Here is a 6,187-nt window from a genome sequence, read left to right as displayed (position 1 = left end):
GACTGGAGAGGGAGTGGAGATACAAAGTCAAATCTAAAAATCAGTTTTCTTTTATCACTTACTAGCTTTTGAAACATTCCTCCTCTGTGTTCTGCACTGATCCTTATTCAGTAGAGGGGTTAGTGAAGAAACAAAACGAAACTCTTCTCTCTCTACAGCTCCGATATATTCTGTATACTGATTTAAAAATACAGTTAGAAAAAGGAATGTCAAATCAGTGCAGGCCTCTACTGGAATGAAAGTGTTCCAGTTTGCTAGTGTGACTCAGTCTTCCTGTCAGCACCTCTTTTGGAGAACAGAACGTGGATAGGCAGAATGATAAATAGTAAGCTGTGTCTACCTGTTCACATTTTCCAAGGCTAGAGGAGAAACTGTTGGGCAGAAAGATGGGTAATCTTGAACGTGTTCCTCCAGACAGTTAATTGTGAGTCTATTAAGCACCATTTGTTGTGTTTCAGGGCTGCAGTAATTTAGTTGTACAGAAGTTAATTGCAATTTACAGATTCATCGTGTTGTCAAAGCTGTGACTTGTAAGATAAAACAAAACCATCATACCTCCTCCAGCTGGATCACCTGAAGATATATTCTGAAGTTAAAGTACAGTCATGTATACCTCAAGAACGAAAAGTAAGAATGAGAAGCGGTTGACTTTTTTTTCCTCAAAAAAGAGATGTTTTCATTGGAGAAGGAAAAAAATGACTAAAATATTTTTAATCTGTATGATTAAAAAAAAAAAGGACACCACAATCAAATACATCGTCCCACATTCTAATTTACAAACTGGTTTCTGGCTTTCTTCCATGGCTTGCTGTGTGTATATATATGTGATAAATATACTGTAGTCTCACATCTTGAGAAGATGTGACATAAACTTACTTACCTGTCAAACTCATTATGGCTAGTCTTGGTTATACAGGCTGTGCAGCTCCCTGGGTTTTTAATCAAGATTCAAATTGAGAAAGCTAAGCACCTGACAGTAAGAACTGCCAGATGAAACGTTAGCTGTCAGTTGTTGATCCTGCAAATGCAGGCACAGGTAATGAATTCTGCTGTAGTCTCTCTGCTGCCTCAGGAAAGCTGCACGTGTTGCTGAAGTATTCCTGGGGTGAGGCCTGAAGAAGGAACGTGCTGGTATTGAAGGCCTGAACCCCTCTGTGCTAGGCCTCCTGATCAGCTGCTGAGGTGATAGTTCTGGCTGTTTCTTTCAGCAGGTTCAGTGTTCATGGTGAGAGGCAGGGTGTTGCTGGGGGTGCCAGGGTGCAGTGCTGGATGCCAGAGCCCCGTTAGTGTATTCATCCCCTGTGAGCAGCCGAGTGAAATGCACAGGGATTCTTCCCTCCCCACAGTTACTTCCAAGTGTGTCATGGTTTATTTATTTACTTCATGTGGCAAAATGCCTTATGCTGGATTCAATCTTTTTTTGGAAGGAATGTTTGCTATTACAAAAGAATGATTTCAGCCAAATTTTGAAAATGTTATTTAGCATTATTATTTGCTTACCTTGAGTGATTTGTTTAGGGTTTCTTTTAAGAACCTTTCCTGTTTCTTTCTTTTTGGCAGAATATTGTAGGTACTGGAAAAATTTCTGAGTTATGTAAAAGTAGCAGGCTTTTTCTTTTCTTTAAAAAAAATACATTTTTTATCTGTAGTCATTTGTTCTGGGGCATTCTAAACAAGTATAAAACAGGTGCTATTTGCTGCTGCTGACTGCCTCTGGTCAGTTAAGACTGCAGAAGCATTTCAGTTAGCTCAGGTGTCTCTCCCAGCACAGGCTGTTCACTTGGAATGCAACATTTGTGAGCTCTTCTGACTGACTTAAAACTCAGTAGAAGGAATGGCAGTGTTAAATATAGCCAACACAAGGGCCATCCCTGGGGCAGTTTGGATGAACGGATTCTCCGTGTAGTTGTACCACTTGTACTCTTGACAACAGAGCCACTGTAAGTGGTTGCTCCTGCCTACCTTTCCACCTCTAGCATAGGTGTCTGCTTGTGACGCTGTGCTGTGGCTCACTCTGTTCTCCATTATGATGGTCCAGTTGTTTTGAGTCACACTAGTAATTTCAGACATAATTCCACAACATGAATTACTCTGACAAAACTGCTCAGCAGAACCAACAGGCCACTCGTATTCCCCTTCCAAAGCTTACCTGTGCAGGTTCTGGAGCCTGTGGAACGCTCCCATACCAACTTAAGTTGTGAAAATGGCTAACCTGAACAAGGTGATTCAGGGAAAAAGTAGAGAGGTGAACCAACTACTGCATTCAAGGATTTTGGAAGTATTGGAGCTGCTGTAAAAGAGTTGGATGGTGCAGCTGGAGTCAGGTGGGAGCAAATGCTGTGGAACCTTCAACTCTTTTTGATGGTAAGCTGCTGCTTCTTTGCTTGTTGTACAGTATCAGCAAAGCTGGCTGAGTTAGAATAGAGCCATTTAGGTTGGAAAATGCCTTCAAGATCGATTCCAATAACACTGCCAGATCCACCACTAACCATGTCCCTCAGCACCACATCTACACATCTTTTAAATACCATGACTCCTTTGGTTGCTTTTATTCTTATTTAATTTCCAGTATAAAGAGCAAAGCTATACTTCTGTTCTTGAAAGCTAATTGGCATTCTCTCCTTTGGTATTACACACACAATCTATGTCAAGATAACTTGAAACTGTTGCCTAGTTACCTGGTAATGAGCTTTTACATCGCAGCAGTAAAATGTACAATTCAAGGGGGACTCCTGGTCCTCCCTGGTCAAATGTTCCTAAATCTTTTGTCACAATACTGGCAGTTACAAAAGCATTGGCCATTGCTACAGGGCAGAGCAGGAGGTGGACCGTACAGGCCGACTGCTTTCACCAGGAGCTTAAGCTGACTGTAAAATCTCACCCTGAAGTGAACTGACTTGCTGTCCATGAGCAAGTGAGGGACAATACCAGAAAAATTTCTTGTGAGGTGCTGGTGCATAGACTTCACAGAGAAGTTGATATGTGTTAAGGTGTCTGAACAGAGCCCTCTCCTCATTTTTCGTGCTGCAGGCGCTTCAGACAGAAGAAGGAGAGATGAAATGAATTAATCTTTCTACCAAGGAATGACTGTCTAAATTTGCCTCCAAATGTACATGTAAATGAAGCATTAGTAACTACAATAAATGTGTTTAAATTGATAGGTTGTTTATGCAGCCTTAACATAGCCCTGCAAAGCAGAAAAGTGAGTATTGAGATTACTGTGCTAAGGCTGTAGCTGCCCAGGGTGCATGCAGTGCTATTTTTCAAGGATTCAGACACTGTGCACAGTGTTTGAGCTGTATCTGTTTGTTGAACTTCCTCCTATTTAAGCACCAAAGAAGAATTTGGCTTGCTTCTTTTAAAGGGGGAAAATTAACAGCTCTTGACCATACTTGTACAAATCAATTAAAAGCTACAGCCTATGAACACACTCACCTGTACTTGGTTTTGGGTCAGCTTCTTTCTTGGGGCTTGACAAATGCTGCTTATGAGCAAAGCCCACTTACGTTTAAGCAGATGCTGCCTTGCTGATTCTGGGAGACATAAAGTTAGTCCATTTGCACACCTTAAGATGATTGAGTACCTCAATGTAGATTTATCCATCTGTTTCTGGCTACAATCAGGGGTTTGATAGCTCTGTATATTTGAAATGGTTTTGTAAAGCTTGACTGTATTCTTTCAGAAATGGCTACTTGGAACTGTTAAATTACTGTACTTTTATGTCATAAATAAGTGCAAAAAACACAGGATCTCTTGTATGCATCTACAATTAGTTGATTATACAGGCATGCTGCTTTTCTCACTGCTGCAGTGGTTTTGCTAGAGGTGGTCTTAGGAATTAAATTAGTCCTAGTAATTAACAAAGCTCTAAAAAGGCCAAAACCCAGGAAGAGGGTATGTGTCAGCTCTGTTAGGAGGCAAAAGGTTTCTACAGGCAGGCAAGTCAACTTTGATGTTCTAATTTTTACAGTGACAGGACTCGTAACAAATCTGTTGATTCTTGTGATCTCGTCCTCAAGGTGATATTGCTCTAAATCTGTCTCGCAGCTTTTAGTGTAACTTAGTCCAAGCCAAGCTGGGTTTTATTTTAAATGATTTTATTTTTTTTCCAGGGTCAATTTTGTACTTTTAAAAAATAATTTCTGCATTTACTGAGTCACTCTCTCAATGCTGCAGAGGACACAGCAGGCAGGACAGTGAGCACAGCCACACCACTCGTCAGCCCAGCTGTGCCAGGGAGCTGGAGCTGCTCGGGCACCGGGCTGCAGCACGAAGCAGTCCCAGGTACCCAGCCCTCAAACGTGCTGGTACCCGGGCACAGACTGGCATGGCAAGGGCAAGGATGGATGTGGAGAGGCTCAACTGCCACGTATGCTGTTAGTTCTGAATAATTTGTAAAGGTGTTATAAATTTTGTAAACTTTTTAATGTACTAAAACTTGGTTATGAGGTAACAGTTACAAATAAGGGGCAATTTGTGTACTTGTTTTTTGTATTTTGGTCTGATTTTTTTTTTTTTTCTGTTGTGCCCTAAGTCCAGATCACTGGACAAAGAGTTGTTAAACCTTTGCATTAAAACAAATAAATGCATTTTAATGGATACTGTATAGTTTTGTTATCATTCTGATTGTGCCATGTACTGAGTCTGTCTTGCTTAGGATATTTAAAACAAGGTCAGAAAAAACAAAATTGACTTTCCACTTCAATTTGTAATAGTTAATCAGATAACTAATCATCAAATGAGGTAAGAATATGGATTATCTTGTCTTAAGCAGTCTACACTCCTAGATGTAGTCAATCTTGCATGTAGAAATTTTTGTGAAAGCAATGCTTACTGGGATTTCTGGAAGTATTTAGTATGGCCTATGCCTGTGATCTGTTGATCAACACAAGCCAAACCTGAGTTTGCTGGCAGATCTCGCTGTAGGACATAAATCCTTTAATCATGGTTTAAATCTTCCTTGTCCATGTCTTTCAGGTAGGAGCTCAGGAAACAGTATTACAGTGTTATGTTGCTTCATGCTGCTTCCACTGCTGTCGCTGCAACTTTGGCACTGCCTTTGATTTCCTCTTCTATGTCACTTTAGTAGAAATCTGTAGAATATGTGCTGAAGTTTTCAACTCAAAACTTCCCAAAGCTACTGTAATTAAGGTGTTTAGACAATCTCAATCTCACACCATAGGTGATGGCAGAGTAGTTCTAATGCATTTCAGAAATGTTTCTGGCTGCAATTAAAAATATATTAAATAGTCTGTGACAATGTCAGACAAGCAGGTACTTTATTGTGTGAGGTTCCTGGCTAATACTGTTCCTGGAAAAAGAACGTACAGGATGTGCCCACCTGTATTATAATGCATTGTAGACATTTTACATTTTCATGCAGCTGGAGAAAAAGCTTAATTTATTTTGAACAGTATCAAGACTGATATAGCAACTTAATTAGAAATCTAGTGTGAAGTGCTTTATGGAAACCTGAGGTGAACTAAGCAAGAAATTTCCTTTTTCAGGCACTGCTGATTATCTTCTGCATCTCTAGGACTCTAATTGTAAGTCAGTCTTTCATTGTTTAATACCAACATCTATGTAAGAATAAGCAAGTTTACACTTCTGAAACATTTTTAAGTACTGTTTTGCTAGTTTAATTTTTATAGTGTGGTAACTACATAGCTGGCTAAAGTTGCAAGACTTCTGGTAGGAAGTGTTAACTAGGTACACATCTCAGTAGACTGTGAGTTTTAGGTAGGTTTTACCCAATTCAGACTAATGAGAAGAAAGCTGTGAGAGACTAAAACAAGGGAAGGTATTTTACTCAGGCAGGTTTTCACTTCAGAGATATTTTTTAAAAAATAAATCTTCTAAATCAAGTGTAGTAATGGCTGCATCAATCTTCCAGCTTCTAAAGGTTAGAGGGAATTTATTGGTTTGTTTTGAAAGACTTTGCATCTACAGACAGGAAATCTATAAATACTGAGTTAATCAAAGGCAAACAAAACCATGTCTAAAATCAGATCTGAGTTCCAGGGAGATGTTAGGAATTTCTTGCCTGTCTCAAGAATTAGCCTGCAGAGGAAATATGCTCCCTTTAACTTGGACTTGGAAGAATACATCTCTCAGTGCACTAAGAATTTGGCTCCAGGAACAAAGTTCTCCAAGCCCGTTTTACCTGTCTGGGTACTTTGTTTTGTCA

This window comes from Merops nubicus, unplaced genomic scaffold (assembly GCF_000691845.1).
Source record: "Merops nubicus isolate BGI_N331 unplaced genomic scaffold, ASM69184v1 scaffold25947, whole genome shotgun sequence".
Classification (NCBI taxonomy): Eukaryota; Metazoa; Chordata; class Aves; order Coraciiformes; family Meropidae; genus Merops; species Merops nubicus.
Note: the sequence above shows the minus strand (reverse complement) of the source record.